General features: G+C 36.1%; 1 protein-coding gene across 4 annotated transcripts in view; it reads right to left on the reverse strand.

Annotated features, from left to right (window-relative positions):
* Positions 1-20288, reverse strand: part of LOC150107010 (uncharacterized) — a 39687-nt gene extending 19399 nt beyond the window's left edge. Inside the window, exons 1-2 of one of the 4 annotated variants that reach the window (XM_090392889.1) lie at positions 19903-20288; positions 705-827 (exon numbers count right to left, since the gene is read on the reverse strand). The gene's annotated coding sequence lies outside the window, so the exon portion shown is untranslated. Of the gene's footprint in view, positions 1-704; positions 828-19434 lie in introns of all 4 variants that reach the window. The other 3 variants (XM_090392890.1, XM_090392888.1, XM_090392887.1) reach the window with 3 other exon arrangements.
* Between the last annotated feature and the right edge of the window lie 2149 nt (positions 20289-22437).

Below are 22437 nucleotides of genomic sequence, written 5' to 3' on the forward strand. Positions count from 1 at the left end.
AACTGAATATTTGGTATTGAGTGTTTTGGCAATATCATAGTTCACTATATCCCTAGTTAATTTGTTCCAAAAAATTTTTTTTTTTAAATCATGATTTTACTTCTGACTGGGGATATAAAGGTCTCACTCCTTTAAAATTCACAATTTTCATTTTATCTTTTGATATCTGCATACCAGTAAACACATTTTTCAGTAAATGTGTTTAAAAAAATTATTGACCTAGGAAGTTCACCTTCACTCCTTGTTAAGATTACATGGTCATTTGCAAACAACAAGGCAGTATAGTTCAGCGTCTAGTTTAAATGCTGGTTTTATATTTTTCATTAATCAAATTTCACCAAATTATTAATATACAAGTTAAACAATTATGCATTTTGAAGTGTAAGAAGTAGTATCTTCCCCTTCCACCTCCCCCAGCTACTTGGACTGGTCAATGCCAAGTTCATTATATTATTGCTGATTATTATTCAAAAAAATTCTTTTTAAACACCATAATATCACAAAAGAATATTAATACCAGTAGATCATTAAAACAATATTTTCTTACATTTCAAAGTATATCCTTCAAGGAGGAGTGTGTATACACACACACACACACACACACACACACCACACACACACAAATATACAAATATACAAAAATCATTATCAATGAAATTATATTTCATAAACTACAAAGATAGAATCACAAGATTTTTACTCACAGATATAAATGCACTCAATTTTAGGGTCTGCAGAGAGATTTTCACATGCCCTCCTAGTGGTGTGAGAAATATTGTGGGAAATTTCAAGCAAATTCACTGGCACATCTTAACCACAGTCTTCACCTACATTTAGTGAATACAATTTTAAGTTAACATGTTGGAAATCCATGAATTTACTAAACCAGAGAGAAGAGACATGAATAATTAATTAATATTATCAAGTAAATAATGATTGTATTTCACACCCAGAATGTAATATTAAGGCATCATTGTTTAAAGAATTTAACCAGAGAAATTTCGTTCAGTGCAATGTCTGTGAGATGTATGCATTACAAAGGGTTAGTTAACTTTGGTTTGAAAGTGATGGTGGTGACTGACAGTAAGGTCGCAAAATTGAAGAGTGGATGGAACAAAGAATACACATGAAAATGTGCACAGTGGTGTAACAGAAGATAGCAATGAAAGAGAGATTAGAAGTGATATGACTGAGAGAGAGAGAGAGAGTAAAACTGATGAGTGAGGCTGTTGTCATGATATGAAAGAGTTGAGCTGGGAAGGAAGGCCATAATATTGAATAAGTTGATGCATATGTTATCTAGGAAAAATAATGTGGTATTTGTGGATGTGTGGAGTGAGTTTGACATAAAAGGTAAAACTGAAGATTGAGAAGGTGACAACTGTAAGTCTCCTGCTATGCTATGATAGAGGTAAACTGAGGAGAAAGAGGGCTTCAGTTGTTAATGAAACTACACAGAAGTTGTGCAGAAGGAATGATGTAGGATTTGTAGATCTGTGTTTGATGGAAATAAAGGATTTGTATAATGCTGATGGATTGCATCTAAATGGTTTTGGTGTTAGGTGTCTAAAGAAAGCTTTGTTCACTGATCATGCTGAAGTGCAAATTCAGGAAAATTTAAGCAATTAGGGTAGAAGCAGGTGAGTTTGTGCAGAGACACCCATTAGGCGAGTGAGTGTGAGAATGACCAAGTGCAGAATCTAGTCTCTCAAGCAAAAATATTGAATAAGGTAGTCAATTCAGGAAGTAAAAGTGGCTGGGAGCCTGAAGGAATGTTTCAGTTTCTATATATTAATGCCAGAAGTATCAGAACAAGAGGGAGGAGTTTCGAGCATTGGTTAGTGCAACTTTGCCAAAAGTTATAGGCACCAGTGAGACTTGGCTAACAGAAGATGCTGTAGTTACAAGGATAGAATATGAAGAGTTTAGTATTTTCTGGGAAGACAGAATTGAGGGGGGGGAGGTACTGCTGATGATAGCAGATGAATTGCAGCCAATAAGAATAAGAGATAGATGGGAGGGTGGCTGTTCATTTCAAGCAGTCTGGTGTTAGATTAAGGCCAGTAAGACAAAATATACAGTTGGCTGTTGCTATAGACCAGGGAAGACATGCATTGATTGACAGATTAGCACAATGAATACAGGTCAAGTGATTACTATGGGGGGGACTTAAACTATGGAGATATAGACTGGAAGGAAGAAAGATCTCATGACAGAAAGGAAATAGAATTTATACACCTACTAAGAGATAATACTTAAGGCAGAATGTGACAGAGGGGGACTAGGGATGGGAGGATATTGGACCTGGTCATAGGATCAGAAGAGCTATCCATAACCAAGGTGACCACATTACCTCCAATTGGTGAAAATGACCATGCAGTCTTGATTTGGGAGATTATAAAACATGGAAAATATTCTATCAAGAAGGGGTATATGCGGAACTACAAGGCAGGTGATTATGACAAGCTTAGGAGGAAGCTCGAAGCTGTGCCATGGCAATGCATGGGAGATAGTTAAGGGTCATCTAAAGCAGCGCTTCCCAAACTGTGGGCCGCAGCCCCCTTGGGAGGGCCATAAGTTTTGTTGAGGGGGAGCCGTGAAACATTGAAAACAAATTTAAAATGTTTTAAGACTAAGTAGATTTTTTTTAATTTTAAAAGAAACGTATTTAATTTTTATTATTTCTTTTTTGTTCTTTTTTTATATTTTAATCGAAAAAATCACACAAATTGGTTCACAAATTTTGCTTCTTGCGTATTTCGGCAATTAATGAATATTAGTAAATACATGCTTATTCATATAAGTTTCATTTCAAAGGTATTGATAAGAAACACGAAAAAGATTCTATCTATCTATCCCAATGGCTTTAACAGGCCTTTAAGGCCCACAACCTTCCAAGCATGCTTGGATTTCGTAACCAAAGTATGAGGATAGGATGGTTACCCCTATGCCTATAAGTATTCCTGGCTGTATCCCTGTGTGTTCATGGGGCCGGTTTACCCGCTTGAGGGATAAAAAAACCCAGATAAACTGGTGGAAAAAACCCTGCTGTCCACGCCCAAGATTACAAATGCAAAAGCTTGAATATAAATTGTATTGAATATAAATACAATTAATATTATAATAATATGTCTATATTATGATTTTTTTTTCATATGGGGGCTGGGACATATTTTAATTTTTCCAAAGGGGGCCTTGGCACCCATAAGTTTGGGAAGTACTGATCTAGAGGAAGCAATATTAAATTGTATACCTAAGGTAAGGAGGATTAATCAGGTAGGAGTTATATGGATAAGTATTTTCATTAAATATGAGCTGAAGAAGAAAATGATGTGGATGGTAGATGATATATAAAGAGAAAAATGACTAGCAAACTCATTAACAGCACAAGACAAGGCAAGAAAGGTGACCAGCATGGCAAGGAAGGCAAAATCAGATTATGAGAAGAATCTAGCTAAGGAAATCCCAAAGAGTTCTTTTGTTACATGGCAAGTAAGAGGAAGAATGACTATGGAAGATTAACCTTAATGAGTGATGATGGTCATGAGTTGACAGAAGGAGATAAAATAGTTGAGTTACTGAGTGCAAGGGTATATCATCCAAGTGAAGTTACTGCTATAACATATGTGATAGACACATTTAAGTTAAGTCTCAGCTCTGGTAGTGTTCCAAGGGAGTGGAAAGAAGGCAAAATAATTCCCTTGCATAAGGGAAGTTCCAAGACTGCAGTAGCAAAATCAGTAACACCTGAGATACTGATTATAGACCAATCAGTATCTCAGGTGTGGTGGTAAAAGTACTACAAAAATTGGTAAAAAAGAGAATTCAAGAATGGGTAGATAAAAATATGATTCTGTATGAGGATCAACATGGCTTTGTGAAGACTCCATCATGCCTTAGTAATTTACTAATTTTTTATAATGGAGTAACAGTTGAGTTGGATAAAGGAAATGGCTACATGACGATTTTGCAAAGGCATTTGACAGAATATCACAAGGAACTCTGTTATTACGCATATTAGAACATATAGGGATGGATATGAAACTGGTTAAGTGGATAAGAAGTGGCTGCTGGACAGATATCAAAAAGTGGTATATGAAGGGGCAGAATAGAGGTGGCTAATGGTGAGCCGCAAGGTTCAGTGCTGGGACCATTGCTGTTTACTTTGTACATAAATGATATAGGAAATAACCCGAAAGAAAATATCCAGTTGTTTGTTGATGATGCGAAATTAGGTAGAGTAATAGTTAATCAAGGTGATGTGGAGAGCTTGCAGGATGAATTTAAATAGTCAGTATGGGCAAAAGTTAATGGGTATCAGTTTAATGTAGAGAAATATGCATTTTGGGATAAACAGATTATAAGCTGTGTATCACATTGATGGCACTGTACTCCAGGAAACAGATGAAGCTAGAGATTTAGGGTTGGTGGTAGATAGAGAGTTAAATTTTAGAGGATATATTGCTAAGATTGCTAAGGTAGTCAATAAGATTACTTGGCTATTGAAGAACATAACAAGTAGAGATAAGTAAGTTGTTATTTTTCTTTATAAGGCCTTGATATGCCCACAACTGGATTACTCTCAAGTCTTGTTCCCTGGGTTTCTTGGAGATGAGGAAGCAGTGGAGAGGATTCAGATGTGAGTAGCCTGTGGAATATTTTCTATGAGGATAGACTGAGGGTGTGGACTGCAGAAATTGGTTGCTTTATGTGGACGATGTTATACTTCTAAATAAATCCGCTACAAGTCTGCAAGATTCTCTGACTAAATTGAATAACTGTTGTAATAGATATGGTATGAAGGTCAGCAATAAAAAGACAAAGACAATGAAAATAGGCAGAATCATTGAAAATGTCAATTGTGTTGTGAATGGAGAACCTGAGGAACAGGTAAAACAGTTCAGCTACTTAGGCACGATTTTTAGTGAAGATGGTAAATTCAATATAGAAATAGACAACAGAATCAGCAAAGCTGGTATGGTAGGAAGTCAATTGAATAAATTTATATGAAATAAGAGAGAAATTAGCCGGAACACTAAATTAGCTGTATACAAGACATTTGTTGTTTTAAGGATACTTGCGACATAAGACTGAATGATATTTCGTTTCATACTTAGTGATATAACATCACGCGGCATGTTCTAATTTCAACGATCTATTGTTAGTATTCTAGCTTGTATATTTTTTTTAAACTGTTCTTGTAATACCACCGACGATGGTCTGCTATTTCCAGACCGAAATATTTGGTTAAATAAATATCTTTCTTGTGATTACGTGATTATATCATTCTGTATACAAGACAGTGTTCAAACCAGTTTTAACTTATGGATCTGAGAGCTGGGTCAGAAGTAAAACACTTGACCAAAGACTAGAGACTGCAGATATGAGAGTCCTGAGAAAGATTAGAGGCGTGAACAGATGGCATCAATGGCAATATCATATTAAAAACGAGGATATTAGGAAAGAACTTGACATTGTCAGCATCCGGGAATGCATTAGCAGAGCTAATCTCAGGTGGTATGGTCACTTAAATAGAATGGGAGAAGAAAGATTAGCAAAACAAGTGTTCTCTGCCAGGTTGGCAGGAAAATGACCCAGAGAAAGACCAAGATATAGGTGGATTGATACGGTACAAAGTGCCTTAGACCAGCGCTTCCCAAACTGTGGGCAGCGGCCCTCTTGGGAGCCATAGGTTTTGTTGAGGGGGGCCGTGAAATAATGAAAACAAATTTAAAATGTTTTAAGACCAAGTAGATTTTTTTATTTTAAAAGAAACGTATTTAACTTTTCATATGTTTCATTTCAAAGCAGTGGTTAATTGTATTTACTTCGAATGTTCTCCAGGGAAGCTCCAAATCTTCCTGTCCCTTTCATCACGCGTTCGTAATCAGGGACTGTTGATATTGACTTTATATACATATCAAAACTCGTTTTATATTATCACTGTCATCCAAGCTAGTTTTCTGTTACCAATAAAAGTTTCACATATACTTCACACATGAAAAAAAGCTAAACAAGTTCATGTGAGGAGATAGTAACTCGCTTGCAGTGGTAAACAACACGCCCTCCCTAACAGCCACTATACTGCAGAGGCAATAAAAACAAGTACTTTTATTATGCCAGTGAATAAAGTATGAGGAGTCTGTGTAATATATTTCTCAACAAATAGTGCAATTAGAGACAACTGGGATAAAAACACACTAATTAATGAATCACATGTCCCCTCATACAGAAACTATGCTGTATAGACTGAAACAAAACCATATGTTGCATGGACAAACACAGTATCTAACTAAAAACTATTGTTATTAATTAGATGTGTGTGAGTTCGATTTCTCAAGGCAGCAATAAAATTCAACCGAACATGTTAAAATTCGTAAAAGTGTTAAAACTAAGTAATATATATATATATATATATATATATATATATATATATATATAATGAATAGTTTCAAATATGGAATTCGGTTGAAGAGAGTTAGCATTTCAACTGAATTGTCAGCTATGCTTTTATCTTTCCTTTGTGCGATCTTCTGTTAATACCGCACCAATCATATGCACGTTTTAATAACCTGCCTTTGCTGTCTGTTTCGTGTTAGGCTTAATTACCGTAAAGGGAGAAAAGTCACAAAAGAGAAAAATGTTCCTGGTCCGGGGATTCCCTTATTCAGGTAATCTTCACTAATTTCATGTTATCAGTCTGTGGTGTGCCAGTATCGGTATGTGGTGATATTATTTGATCTATTCTACGTTAAAAAATTTAACCCTGAGATGGATAAGTGGCTGATAAAAAATAAAAAAAAATCCCGCAAACAATCAGAAGAAGCAGAAACAGACTCAAAAAAAAAAAGGACAGTATTTCATATTTTACCAGAACAGCCCGCATCGTCTTCAGAACCAAACGGTAAGAGGCAAAAAATGTAATATATGCATTTGATTTTTGCAATATTCGCTGTGTATGTTTTGTATTGAATATAAATACAATAAAGATTATAATAATATATCTCTCTATTAAGGTTTTTTTTTTGAAGGGGGCCATGAAATATTTTAATTTTTGCAAAGGGGGCCCTGACATTTAGAAGTTTGGGAAGCACTGCCTTAGACGATAGAAATATAAGATCTGATAATGTTGGAGTCTTGACAAGTAACAGACTGATTTGGAGGAAAATTGTAGATAGGAAGTTAGTAATGATGTAATTTTTTCATGTAGTACTATCATATCCTGTACACCCCTTGAGGGTACATGGCAGGAAATTGATGATGACCTTTTGGCAATTCATATAGGTAAATATGACTTCTCCATTGCTTCCATCTTAGTATCACCACTTCTGGGTCTGGCTCCCACTGATAAGACTTCAACAAAGGTTGAAACCGGGTGGAAGCTTGGGTGATGAATGGCAATCCTGTAGCCCATGAAGTTTTAAATGAGGCTCGGCTGTTGCTGTCACCTAGGTCCTGGGTGTGTGTGTGTGTGGGAGGGGATAATGAATGGCAATGTTGTAGCCCATGAAGTTAACTGAGGCAAGGCTGTTGTCCCTCAGATGAGATATGAGCGGCTCTGCTCGGTGGTGGGGTGAGCCTGCCGCGGTGTAGAGCCAACTGGTTCTGAGAGTTCTCAGTGGCAGGGTGAGCCTGTTACTGAGGGGAACAACGCCAAGTTTTTGGAGTTTGACTGTACTTGAACATTCAATAAAGGTCAAAACCAGTCTGGGTAGTGGCCCTTCCCTTAATGCATAGCATTATACATGTCCACAAGGAGATGTGCTTTGCATTATGGGAGATACTAAGACAAGGAGTGATGAGAGCTTGGTTCTGAAATAATTCTTATTTGAGTTGAACCATTTATTCCCCATTTTCACTCTAAGTTCCTGTCCCTTATCTAAGCCTTAGTTCTTCCACAGGCATGCCATAGCCATACAAAAGAAGAATCAAGCACACCAAATCTGGCTTCCATCCAAAATTCCATCCACTGATGTCACTTATACCAAAGTCCGGAATAGTTGCAAGGAAACTCGCATCCTATCCAAAATGGCAGCCATGCATTCTGATCTCCTGCCAAAGCCATTAGAAGCAACTTCTGCCAAACACTTCTCTACCACTGTGTTGCATCCTGATTGCTCTGTTGTACCATCATCCACAAAAACCAAATGTTTTCGCTTTCTATTTTTCCTCCAATTTTTGTACTGCTGATTCCAGTAAATGTTCCCCAACCATCCTGCACACTCTACACTCGAAACCAGAGTGTCCAAAGAGATATGATCAAGACATATGATCTAATTGGATACCAAAAAGTCTCCTGTCCTGATGGCATTCCTCCAATTGTCCTAATGGTCTGTACTCCAGAGCTGACTTCCATTCTGTGTCATCTTTTTACCCTCTCCTATTTCAGCGGTATCTACCCTGCAGTCCAGAAATTAGCCCATATTCAACCTATCCCTAAAAAGAACAACAAATCTATATCCTCAGACTGTTATCCAATTTCTCTTATTCCATAAGGGGTCCTACAAGGCTTTCTTTTCTCACCCACCCTATTCCTTCTTTATATAAATGACTTACCCCCAGGAGACTACTCACCTAATAAATATATTTTGCTGAAGACAGCACATTGCATTCTTCTCTTTCATTTGGCAAACTGACAATGCACAAATCACAACAATCTCCAGAGCCTTAACCACTAGTCTTAAATACAGATCTCCAAAACATTTATCAGTGGGATTTGTAATCTTGTCAAATTCAATGCAAGCAAAACACAGCTCAATCTCAATGCAAGCAAAAAAAAAAAAAACCTTTTCCTCCAGCCTTACTTTTAACAATGACCAAATCTTCATGCATGAGATTTACCCTACTCTCTTGGAAAACAATTAGGTTTTCTTTTCCTCTCAAGGTGTTACTTTAACAACTTCTAACTTTATGCATATTATAAATCTGTCCTGCCATTGAATAGTGCTACCATATCTGAGGTGCTCCTAAGATCTCCCTAAAGTACTGGACTCTCTACAGAAAAGGGTAGTCAGACTGAGCAATGACCCTGCACTCACTAATATGCTTAACTCGCTTTCACATAGGCACTCAGTTTCTGCTGCTTGCATCTTCAACAAATACCACCCAGTGAGGGTGTTATTGATGCTAATTCTGATGAACAGAGGCCATAGCATTAATAACACTCTCACTCTGTCAATCATTTCAGACATATGCAGCAACTGATTAACACTCCCTCACAGCACATCTCTAAACTAAAAAAAAAAAAAAAATTCTCCTCCACTTCATTCATATCTTCCATTGCTGCCCTCTGGAACAGTCTGCCATTTTATGTGCTTCCCAAGAAATACAATCCACAGCTTTTCAAGCTAAATGTGAAAAATTTCTATCTTGTTCATTCAGAGTACTAGTGTGATATACATTAACCAACCTTTCATGAATGAGTTCCTGAGTTCCACAGCTATTAATCATAACTTTGTTCAAACTCTTTTTTTTTTTCCTTCTTTTGCATTCACATGTTTTTAATACATCATTACCCATATAAGGAAAGCAAATAATTTAGCTTTTTTACTTCTCTTCAATTCTTGCACTGATTATTACCAGATCCATAAAGTCAAAAGATTAATCATGAATTTTTTTTTCACTATTAAGCACAAACTTATTAAATTGTACCTTAAAACTGTTCATTGTTCTATACTTGTCGCACATTCATCCCACTCATATTCACTATTTTCTAAGCAAAAAGTAGGCCCTCATCCCCTATTTACACCCTTTTTATACAACAAAAATCGCTTTTTCATTAATCAAGTAAAAACTTAGAATATTAGAATTGAAAAAAATTAGAATATGAGAGGAGACTGGCACTGCAATCCAAGGAGAATCTCAAAGAGTTTGTTCACTATGTGGCAAGTAGGAGGAAAAATTATAGTGGACAGATTACCTTGCATCAAAGCAGATTAAGTCATCTGCTTTGATGACTTAACTATGTCATCAAAGCAGATGACATAATTAAGCTATTTAATGATCACTTTATTAGAGTGTTTCATCCTGTACAGGAGGCATTATTCCTATAAGGATAATGAGTAATGAGGTGTTAGAAGTGAAGGAAGAGAATGTGTTCTGAATACTGAATATGCTAAATGCTAATAAGGCAGGGGGACTAGATGGAATTCCACCATCAGGTAAGAAGTATTTCGCATGGAGCATGGTAGAAGCATGGAATGCATTGCTTGACTGTAACTATTCATATATGCCATTAGCCTTGCTGTTTAATGAAGGTCTTGCAATGCGACAGATTCCTGGAGAGTGGAAGGAAGATACTAACATCACATAAGGGTGGCAGCAGAATGAAAGTATCAAACTAAACTGGGTAGATGAGGGCAATATTATTTATGGAAGTCAGCATGGGTTTGTTAAAGGGCACTCTTGTTTTAGTAATCTGGTAACTGTTTACAATAGAATGACGAGCAACAGATGAGTGTAAGGCATACTCATTTTCGTTTTTTTTTTTATTTTGGATTTTTTCAAAGGCATTTAATAGGGTGCCACGTGATAACTTGATTTTAAAGTTGCATCATATGGATTTGGATATAAAGATAGTGAACAGGATTCGTGATTGGTTCTCTGATAGATATCACAGAGTTGAATATCGGAGAGCAGTGTCGGGGGGGGGGGGGGGGGGGGAACGGTTACAAGTGGAGTTCCACAGGATTCTGTCCTGCAACTGTTACTGTTTATACTTGATGTCAATGATATTGTCACAAGACTACAGGGTGATGTTCAGTTGTTTGCAGATGATGTGAAGCATGGGAGGTTATTATTAATAGTGCTGTTTTGGCTCTCCAAGAGAATTTGAATAGGCCAAAATGGTGGGCAAACAAATGAGGATGTCATTTTAATGCAACTAAATGTAAGGTTTTAATATTTGGGATCCACAGATGGGATGCTTCATACTCGCTCGGTGAGGTTATACTTGTTAGATCCTGAATGAGGACCTTTTTATCAAAAGGATCATTCAGTCAGGATTTAACAAGTAACAAAATTCTGAGCTAGAAATACTTGTACTTTTAGTCAAGAAAGCAAAAAGAAAACATGTTAGAATTACCCTAGAAAGAAGTAAAATAGAAGTGAAATTTGTATGTCTAAGTAAAAATGTATTGTTTAAGAAATTGTGGATATTATAAAATGCTCTGAGTAAGAATGTATGTCGAACAAAGGTACAAATGTTGCTAGCTAGCTGCCTATGATGACGTAATGCCCGAAGCGAAAGCGTTCATGGAAGGCGAGCTGAATTTGCGTTCCGCGAAAAGAGCGCTCTTCGAGGAGCAGAGAAGTGTGACGTAACCACGTAAGAGCAAATAGAAAGGTGCCATGATTAAGATTCAAATGTGGAAAGAGGGCGCTGTAACAGGGGATAAGTACAAGTTCACGCATATTTGAACTGCCATTGTTTCTTGTTTCGGTTTTTCTCGTGTGGACCAGCAGTGCTGACCGATCGACGGCGGCAGACAGCATTCTCCTTCCTGGCTGCTAACTGAAGGAGTCAGGCATGCTATACGCAAGATGATGGCAGTTCTCCAAATTGGGTCATTGGTAAAGCTTTCGCTGATGTTGAGATGGCAAAGGATTCCTTTTGATGGCAGTCGAGCTAACAACAGCAAACCATGAGATGAGTGAGTGTCCAGCAAAGAAAGGTGGCCATTTCATAATGAACTCGTGACTTCCATGTGGCGGCAATCTACCGTAGCAGAAAGATATCCCCTCACAAAGGACGGCCGAAAGAACCACGACATCTTTGTGTCAAGGTGGTCAAGTACCGAAACTTTTTTACCTATGTAATAATTAACTTTAGAGGAAAGAAGGATTCTGACTAGGAAGAAAAAGAGCTTTAAAGTAACTTTGTGCTCAGTTACTTTAAAGTAACTTCTTGGACTGGTAGCCTGAGAACTTACGATTGCATAGTTCCTAATTTAATGTAAAGGGGTCAAAAATGACAGAAAGTTTAATTTAGAAGTTGATTTTATATTTTGTGCTGTGTGTGAACCTAATTCACCCATGGAATGTGAATAGTATACTTGTCAGTTTGAATATTTCTTACTTGCTTAACTAGTGATTTAGTAATGATTTCCCTTTGACATGTTAAACTTAACTGCAATCTCTTTAGCCATTTAATAAATATGTTTTTCTATGTAAGCCTGAGTTTTGTCTGAGCATGAGACTGATTTTACCACTCATAAAATTATGGACCTATGCATAAGGGGAATTAATGGGAGTTAATTAAGGGGAATATAAGGGGGGTTAAGAGTAATTTGGCCATGACTGTATGCTGAGATGTCTAAAGCTACTTAATTCCTTTAACAAAGTTAGGTAACACTTAAATTCTGGGAAACTTTCTTAGGACAAGAAATTTCTGTCCTTAGGCTCTGACTGGAGCAGCTGAAACAAACAAATATCGTCAGAGTCTGAAAAGGGGAACGGGCCCCAGAGAGATAGTTTAGAGATATTCTTAGTAGGCACAAGAGAAATAATAGTAGTGAAATTTATAGAAAAGCAACGACGTAACATATTGAATGAAGTGGAGGAAGCAAGGGATCTTGGGGTGATTGTCGATAGAGATTTGAAGTTCTGAGGACATATTACAAAGGTTGCGAGGACATCTCAGAGAACTGCTGCAATGTTGAGGAGAACACTGACTGTGAGAGATAACTTTCCATTGTATAAAGCTTTGATCAGATCACATTTCTGTGCTCAGATCTTATCACTGGGATTTGAAGGGGATGAAGTTACCTTGGAGAGGGTGCAGAGATGGATAACAAATATATCAGGACTGTGCAATGTTGATTATGATGATAGACTGAGGGTTTGTTGGATAGAAAACAAAAGGTGGATATGATCAAGACATTTAAGCTGTTGAAGGGTTATGATCATGTTAATACTGGGAAGATTTTTCAGTGTTAACAAGGGGAAGGAGCAAGGACAAGGGACCATCCCTAGAAGTTGTAAAACGGAGTGGTGTTTTTTTACATGAAATATGTTTTTGCATGGAAAGTGATAGGAGCATGGAATGCATTGCCTGAGGGGGGTGGTGAACATGCAGAATGTGGATGAGTTTAAGGAGTGGTATGATAGATTTTGTGTTGATGGAGTCACAATGAGTCTTGTGATGCCATGGAGGTCAGGAAAATAATAATAATAGTGTGTCTCAATCATATTAACCCTGTATCCACAGTGACCTGCACTAGACAATTATATATCCTTCTGTGTTCAAGATTCGATCATCTGCTTTTTAGAGGACACAAACAGCAAACTTAGACATTAAGACATTGTTCGCACTTAGACAAGGTCTTTCTCATTTCTCTATTACTCCCATTTTATTTAAGTGACCATATCACCTGAGATTAGCTCTACCTAACACATTCCTAAATGCTAACTAACAATGGCAGGTTCGTTCCTAATGTTCTCATTTTTGATGTGATACTACCATTGATGCCATCTGTTCATGCTGCTAATCTTTCTCAGAATTCTCATATCAGAGGTCTCCAGTCTTTGATCAAGTGTTATTTTTGACATAGCTCTCAGATCTTAAGTTAAAATTATTATTATTGTTATTATTAGGTATTAAGTAACAGCTCCAGGGAGTTCAAAGACTCATCGAGGGAGGGCACCTAGTCCACAACTCTCCACCAGCTACACCAAAGCCATCTACTGCATAGCACCACTACTGGTATTTCCGCAGACAATCGCAAATATCCCTGCCCATGGCGGGATTCAAACCTACAGCCTTTTGGCTGAAGGATACGCTAACCATTCGGCCGGTCTGGTTGGCCGATTGGTTAGTGTAGTTTGAAAATTGGTTTGAACAGTGTCTTGTATACAGCTAAATTTAGTGTTTTGATATCTTTCTAATTTCTTTCCTATTCCATATAAATTTATTCAGTTGGCTTCCTACCATACCAGCATTACTAATTCTGTTCTCTATTTATTATTATTACGTAACACCTCCAGGGAGTCCAACAACTCATTGAGGGAAGGCACCTACTCTACAACTCTTCGTCCCCACCACTGATGAAAGATGATTTTTTAATTCTGCAAACCAGGTCTTATCTCACAAATTTTTTCGTTTAGTCTAGTTAAAAGAATGGAATAATATTTCCCGATTATTGTTTTACCCTTTTCAAGATAATAAACAAAATGCCTTTAGCATCCCAAAATGCCGATGCCATGACCTTTCCTGCTAATGGAACCAACTTTGTCTTCTTTGGCGCTGAACAACCGGCTTCTGTCCACTGTTTTGACTGCTGTTTGGATTCTGATGTGTAATAGTGAATCCAAGTCTCATCCATAGTAATAAATCAATGCACTAAATCAGTTTTATTCTTGTTAAAATGCTCCAAGCACTGTTCAGAGATTTTCACGCAGGTACGTTTTTGATCTGCTGTGAGCAAGCGCGATGCCCATCTTGAGCAAAGTTTTTTCATTTGCAATTCTTCATGCAAAATATATCCTACACGTTCTTTTGAAATGCCTATAGTCCAAGCAATTTCACATGCTTTGACTCGCCTGTCGTCCAATATCATATCGTGCATTTAATCAATGGATTGCTAGTGTTCCTTCATGTGGATCATCTTCAAGGCTGGTACAGCCAGGTTTAAGTTCAGCAGCACATTCCTTAATTGTCGAAAACGAAGGAGAATAGTGCCCATAAACTTTTATGAACTTTTAATGAATTTCTTTTGCTGCTAAACCTTCTTTTACAAAGAATTTATAACCGTATGATACTCAACTTTATCCTTTCAAGGGATACAGACAATACTTTTGCTTCAGAGAGTGTATAAAACAAACCACTTGATAGAATGACTTGAAATTTCACATGGATGCTTATGACAGATGTGCCAACTTGTAAAAAAAAAAAAAAATCGTGCTGATAGTGTTGCCATCTATGGTCGAGGCTGAGAACATTTCAGACCACCCTCATACAGTTGATGTTTTCAATGTTTCTACCTATTTTCAATGTCTTCGTCTTTTTATTGTTGATTATCATATCAAATTTATTACAACATTTATTCAATTTAGAGAGTCTTACAGACTTGTACTGGATTTATTCCTGTATGCTGGATGAAGTATAACATCATCTGCATAAAGTAGAAAGCTAAGATTAACATCAACAATTTTAATATCAGATTTAATACCACTTTCCTTTATAATGTGATCCACATAGACAATGCATAACAGTGGAGATAATGTGTACCCTTGTCGCAACTCCTAAATTTACTTCATCTTCCTGTACCTCCTTCCATTTTAACTGCTGACAGGGCCATACTTATGCACAGGTTCATGAAGCTCTAGCTGGAGGGCTACGAAAAATTACAGCCAATTTAAGAGTCCGCGGAGTATTCTAGTGACTACGGCCCTGCTTGCCTTGTGAAAAATGTAAGGCCCTGACTGCTGACTTGCAGCTTAAATAGAAACTATGTATTGCTTGATATAATGTCTCATTTACACTGTATAACTGTAACATTTTGAAGAGCTTTCCTCTTGGCACCTTGTCATATGCCTTTTCAAGATCAACAAAACTTAAATACAAATCCTTGTTATATTCCCAATATTTCTCAACTGTTTGTCTTAAAGTGAAAATTTGATAATCTGAGGCATTTTACTACAGAATGGTTTCAACTCAAGGAAGTTTAAATGCATCTTGGACTCTTACAAGCCCATCATCATAAACCCAGAGCAGCGAGTCCTTATCCCATATATAGCAAGCATCTCTGAGATGATTGCTAAGATCCTGAGAAATACAATTTAGTTCTTACTTTTTCCCTATCAACAAAATCTCCTCCTGGTTAACATCTAAGAGATAAACATTTCCCTCTCTCTCTCTCCCTGATGTTTACCAAGTTCGGTGAGAGTGTCTCTACTCTTACAAGGGTGGTCTGAAAAGTTCTCGGCCTCAACCATAGATGGCAACACTATCGGCATGATTTTTTTTTCTAAGTTAGCACATCTGTCATAAGCATCCGTGTGAAATTTCAAGTCATTCTATCAAGTAGTTTGTTTCATACAGCTCTCTGAAGCAAAAGTGTCATCTGTATCCCCTGAAATGGATAAAATTGAGTATCGTACGGTTATAAATTGTTTGTAAAAGAAGGTTTAGCAGCAAAAGAAATTCATTCTAAGTTCATAAAAGCTTATGGGCACTCTTCTCCTTCGTTATTGACAATTAAGAAATGGGCTGCTGAGTTTAAACATGGCCGTACCAGCCTTGAAGATGATCCACATGAAGGATGTCCAAAAAGTATAACAATACCAGAATTCATTGATGAAGTGCACGATATGGTATTTGATGACCGGCAAGTCATAGCATGTGAAATTGCTGAGACTATAGAAATTTCATATTTTGCATGAAGAATTGCAAATGAAAAACGTTGCTCAAGATGGGTGCTGTGTTTGCTCACAACAGATCAAAAATGCACTCGCATGAAAATCTCTGAGCAGTGCTTGGAGCATTTTAACAAGAATAATATTGATTTTGTGCATCACTTTTTTTTACTATGGATGAGACTTGGACTCACTATTACACACCAGAATCCAAACAGCAATCAAAACAGTGGACAAAAGCCGGTTGTTCAGTGCCAAAGAAGACAAAGTCAGTTCCATCAGCAGGAAAGGTCATGGCATCTATGTTTTGGATGCTAAAGGCATTTTGTTTATTAATTATCTTGAAAAGGGTAAATCAATAACCAGGGAATATTATTCCGCTCTTTAAACCAGATTAGATGAAAAAATTTGTGAGAAAGGACCCGGTTTGCAGAAGAAAAAAATCATCTTTCATCGGGAATTTAAGGGATCTGCACTATGAATTGTTAGAAATTCACCCTATTCCCCAGATTTGGCTCCCTCTGACTTCTATCTCTTCCCAAAACTAAAATTCTTCCTCGCTGGTCAGTTTTTTTCTTCGAATCAAGAGGTGATTGATTGCAGCTGTAGAGGGAGTATGTTGTAGATCTTACTGAGAACCACTATAAGTATGGGATAATGGTGCTGGAGCATCGCTGGAATAAATGCATCAGTCTTAAGGGAGATTATATTGAAAAATAAAAATAATTTTGAAATTATAAATTAGTTTTTTCATTGTTAAGCCAAGAACTTTTCAGACTACTCTTGTACTTTAGACAAACAGGAAGTTCTGCTGAAAAAAAAACTACAAGAATACTAATCTTATATTAACAATAATCAATCTGAAAAAAAATCTGGCCTTGCTTAGCATGGAGTGGATACTGACTTCGATATCCTATGGTCCAATACTCGCCTTTTACATTGGTGAAGGTTTAGATTTGAGCAATTATTTAAAGAAAGTGCTGAAGCACTTTTACACCACAAAAATTTAAATCATAATAAATGTCTCTGTATGGCCAAGGTTTGTGACATGCTCATGAACAGCAAGCAATAGTGTGTTATTTTATTCTAATTAATTTTTTTAAAAATTTAATATGATGCTGTGTCATTTCATTATTTAATTATATAATTTTTTTCAAATCACTGAATTTAAATTTGGGCTGTAATAGTAACATTATATTATTGTATATTATTGAAATAACACTTGAACAAAGACTGGAGACCTCTGATATGAGAATTCTGAGAACAATTAGGAGTGTGAACAGATGGCATCAATGGCAGTATCACATGTTGCTCAGCTTTGTAAACAGGATTAACATTCTTTGTTCTGTTCTAGCTTCATCTTGTGATTATGCTGAGACACAGATGATAACCACTCAGTTTCTGGTTAAAATATTTACAGTAATAAAATTATTATGTACTCTTATGAATGTGTATCTAATAAACTGTGATTATGCTGAGATACTGATGATCACCACAGTTTCTGGTTAAAATATTTACAGTAATAAAATTATTATATATTCTTGTGAATACATATCTAATAAACTGCTTTATTAATGTAACTGGATGTAACTTTATTAATATAACTGGATGGATTTTTAATGCCACAAGTGCCATTAAAAATCCACCCAGTTAGTTGGAATGTGAATAAGCTCACCACTCTACCAACCAAGACAACATTATTACCAGACAATGCAAATTTTCCTTCTTGAGATAATTTTATCCACTCCTTTTTAGCAAAAGTACAAGTAATGTTAACTTTACACAAACATGAAATATATCCGAGCACTGAATACTGTTCTCACATATGAGGGTGGACTACCCCTAAAAATTCATGACATAATATAATACTGAAGAAAGCAATTAATTTAGTTAATGATCTATATATTCCAAATTCACTCAATCACACAGATAGTCAATATGCTGCACTGCATGCATTTTCTATACATATTACTATGATCACTGTTCATTTAAACTGCCATTAGTAATTTCTGCCCACTCACTCCAAAGCTGCTAAGACACATATGGTAGCTAGTCACTATTGTAAAAATGTATTTCCTAAAAAGTAAAATCCACAGGTTGTTAAATGTAATTGTTTCTTCTCAACTCCCCATCAGTCCACAGTACTAGCATCCTACAGGTTAAATAATCTCGAGTGTTTTGGATCACCACAAAATACATTTTGGTAATAAATGTGTGTTAATAAAAGAAATAACAGAATAATAAAATTATTCTGTTAGTTCCATAACAGAAAATTTCCATAATCTTTCTCTCCCTCCCCCCACTAAGTAGCCTAGCCCTCTTTTCCTGACTATAAAAGCAAGACATGCATCCAAACTTCCTAAAATCCCTCCAATCATTTCCTAGAACCTAAAAACGGAATAGTGGTTATGGAAAGTTATCAATTTCTCAATTACCAACAAGGCAATAGTATGTTTTTTGTTTGTTTGTTCTTTTAATATGAATATAAGTTATGTAGAATTCGTGTATAGAATATAAGTTGTGTAGGTAGGGCAGTGTGCCCTCTTATGATGAGTCCTTGGACCTCCTGGATGTGTCATATAATAATAACTGCCAAGAACAAATACTTGCATCTCTGCTTGATATGCAAGTTAATTTGGCTTAAAGATATGTGTATGACAGAGAATTTTAATTTAATCGCAACAGCTCAAGATGAACTTAGTTCAACATTAATGCGAAAAAAGTTCATTATTTGGAGTTGTCAAGTGTGCAAGTTATCTTCATCTATATTTACAAAATAAATTAAAACTGGTTCCTTAAAGGATAATTCAAATGCTGCTCATTGGCACCATAATATTTCATATAAAAACTTTTATTAAATTCTTATATAATGGGCATAATTACAGGTATCAAGGTGGCGAGGGAGGTAAAAGCTATACTAAATTCGGGTAAAATAAATACATCATATGCACTTATTTCATGCATGTAATAATACTGATATATACGAACGAGTCAAGATGAAATACTTATTACATGACACATACAGGAGGGCACACAACTTATATTTATATTAAATTAAAGGAAGAAAAAAAAACGGTTTACCATCATAATTCTTCTCGTTCGTAAATCAAGGGCTTTAAAGAATTAATCTTCACGAAGATTTATATCTTTCACAAGGCAAATCGCTGTTTTCTTTTACAGAGAATATTTCGTAATAAATTAAATCAGTATACCCTTTTTCTCACTTTTCAGCAGTTTGTATCTATAATGGATACTTACTGCCTGCTGTTACCATTTATTTCAATAATTCATCACATCGAGATCCCAATCTTCAGTAAGATCTAATTTCCACTATCTTCACTAAGATACATATATATCGCCTATGTGAAAATTAACTGCATGAAATGGGAAATGTAGTAACAGATGTAAATCCTAACACATACCGAACATTGATCATCTACCACAAGTTTTCGCCGCATTATTGTATTTGATTTGATTTTGACAGAGAACTGTATAAAAAATCAAAAGCAATAATGTTCTAAATATACGATTCAGTCGTCTTTTACTTACACTGACATTAGTTTAATTACTTTCCTATAGGCAACTTGGATTAATGAGGTAGCGCCCTCTTCTTTCTCTTATTGCTCATTTTTGCTAATTCAAGTATGTATACTATTTCCACATGACTTCTGCGAAAGCTTTCAGACATCACCAAATATTTCGGATTCCACATATAACTTTCAATTATCTGGTGGATAAACCTTGGTGGATACGGCGTTGCGGGCATGAACTAACAAACACTTCTATTTCGATGTAACTTTAAATGGTTTTACTACTATTTTTGTTCGTAACTTTTAACGTTCGCTTATTCTTTTAATTTGGTTTACTATTTTATACTTTTTTCACAGTTGTATTGGAATCGCTGAAAAACAGTGAAGACACAAAGGTACAGAGCCGGCAACCTATGATAACGTGCGTAAAAGTGAGGGGTTGAGTTTATGTATAGTTTGGCCAGTAGATGGCAGGCAAAACAGTTTTTAGGGCTCCTGCAATAAACCGAGAAAATAAGGGAAAGAGAGAGAATTTAAAAAAAAAAAGAAAAAGAGTATTTACTAAAATAAAGAGCTAAAAGACTTCAATTCGGCGATGCAAAATTGTATAAATTAAGTGGATATTAAATCCAACATAATTTCAGAGCCGAATACAGAAACTATAAAAGTTTCGTATTGAAAATTGACAAGAGAGCTTGCGGGAATACACTCACTGCCATATTACAAGTTGCCCTAGTCGAACCTAATAGGAAGCACGCACGCCGAAGCGCCCGTATATTCGCCTCCTATTGGTCCATTTATACTTTCAATACGAAATTTTATATAATAGTTTCTGTATTTGGCTCTGAAATTATGTTGGATTTAATATCCACTTCATTTATGTAAACAAAAAAAAAAGTATTTGATAAGTCATCGGTCTGATGGAACAAAATATAGAATGATGACTTAGAGACACGATTTGGTCCGCAATGTGATCCACTCAGAAATATCAGTATTATGAATAAGTTTTTTAATGATCTTTCATGATTTTCTTATTCAATTATTATTATTATTATGTAACACCTCCAGGGAGTCCAAAGACTTATCGAGGGAGAGTGTGCCAACAGCATCGAAGGATTGAACCTCTTCCAACTACTAACCGAGCTCAAACTTACTTCACTTTTTGCGTGAGCCATTAGTAGCAGAGGCTCTACCAATCGACCAAACTTTGCTGGGATTGTTTATTAATTGTAGGTTGTTTATTAATTGTTATTATAATGATTAATAAACAATGAATTATAATAAGAAGAATCCAAATGATTAATGATTACTCATTAGTGATTGATTTGGAGTGAAAAGGCGTTATCGCTTGCAGTAAACGCCTTTTATTTATAAAGAGAGTTGGCGAGGCCGTTTTAGCAGTATCCAACTTTTGGAGATGGGAGAGGGGGAAAGAAGAAGTCAACCTCCACCTTAGCCAATCAGAGAGAGCGGACTTAAATTATCAATGTTTTAAACGGCACTCAGTGAAGACAGTACGGCAAATATTTGCTACCATTTTGTGGTCCCTATTGCAATATATTACTGTATAAAATAGTGTACTATTTATTTATACCAAAAATATGTAAAGCGTCGTTGTTTGTTGGATTTTCGTATGATTCTTTTTAAATTAAAATGTTATTTTTAATAAGTGATACGCATAATACGCAGTTAGATGCTTTTTTTTTTTTTTTTGGAGTGACGTGTGCAAATTTTCGTGTTCAACATGTCTGCCTTAGTTTTTTGTATAGCATCAGTCAGGGGCACGCCAAGGGTATTTGCCCCTCGGGTGCAAACTTTTATCTCTCTCCTAACACTGCATTGTATAATCTAAATTAGATATAAGCTACATAAAATGCCACCTTATCAATGTTGTCGCCCGGGTGCGGTTCACCCTTGCACCCTCGGGTTGGCGCGGCCCTGACATCAGTATAGAAAAGTATCAAAACGAGTTGTAATTAAGCATAAGTTCGCTATTTGTACACGTTACAATCTAATATTACATACAAATGCTTAATATATGTGCATAACTTGATTATTCGCGTTTTTAATTATTTATCAAAAGAAGCTATATGGAAATGGGAACACAATACAACACAACAAAACTGTGTTTGAAATGGGACATCGTTAGTCCAATGAGCAGATGCTTTCTAGTGGAGCACTTTTTGATGTAACTTTGGAATGTGAAAAATAAGGTTTAAAGACTCACGGCGAGTAGTCCAATTTTTCGAATTTTATTTCTTAAAAAATCCATATATCCATCCGATTGTAATTATGAATACAGCAGATGAAATTTAAAAATGGTTATTTCGTGTATCGTCATGAAGTCAATGCCTCCCAGGAACTCTTGAAAATTGGTGAGACACTTCAGGTGAAAGGCATTGGAAAAGCGTTGGCGAAAATCGTAAAGAAGGCACGGTCGACAAATTTCGTCAAATATAAATAAATAAGAATCACCAAATAATTAGAAAGTTATTTCCAATTAAAAAAAAAAAACTCTGCCAACGCCTTTTATTTCCCTACAGGGAGTAAGAGA

Source organism: Typopeltis vanoorti, chromosome 5 (genome assembly GCF_054136105.1).
Source record: "Typopeltis vanoorti isolate ZY-2024b chromosome 5, IOZ_Tvanoo_1.0, whole genome shotgun sequence".
NCBI lineage: Eukaryota > Metazoa > Arthropoda > Arachnida > Uropygi > Thelyphonidae > Typopeltis > Typopeltis vanoorti.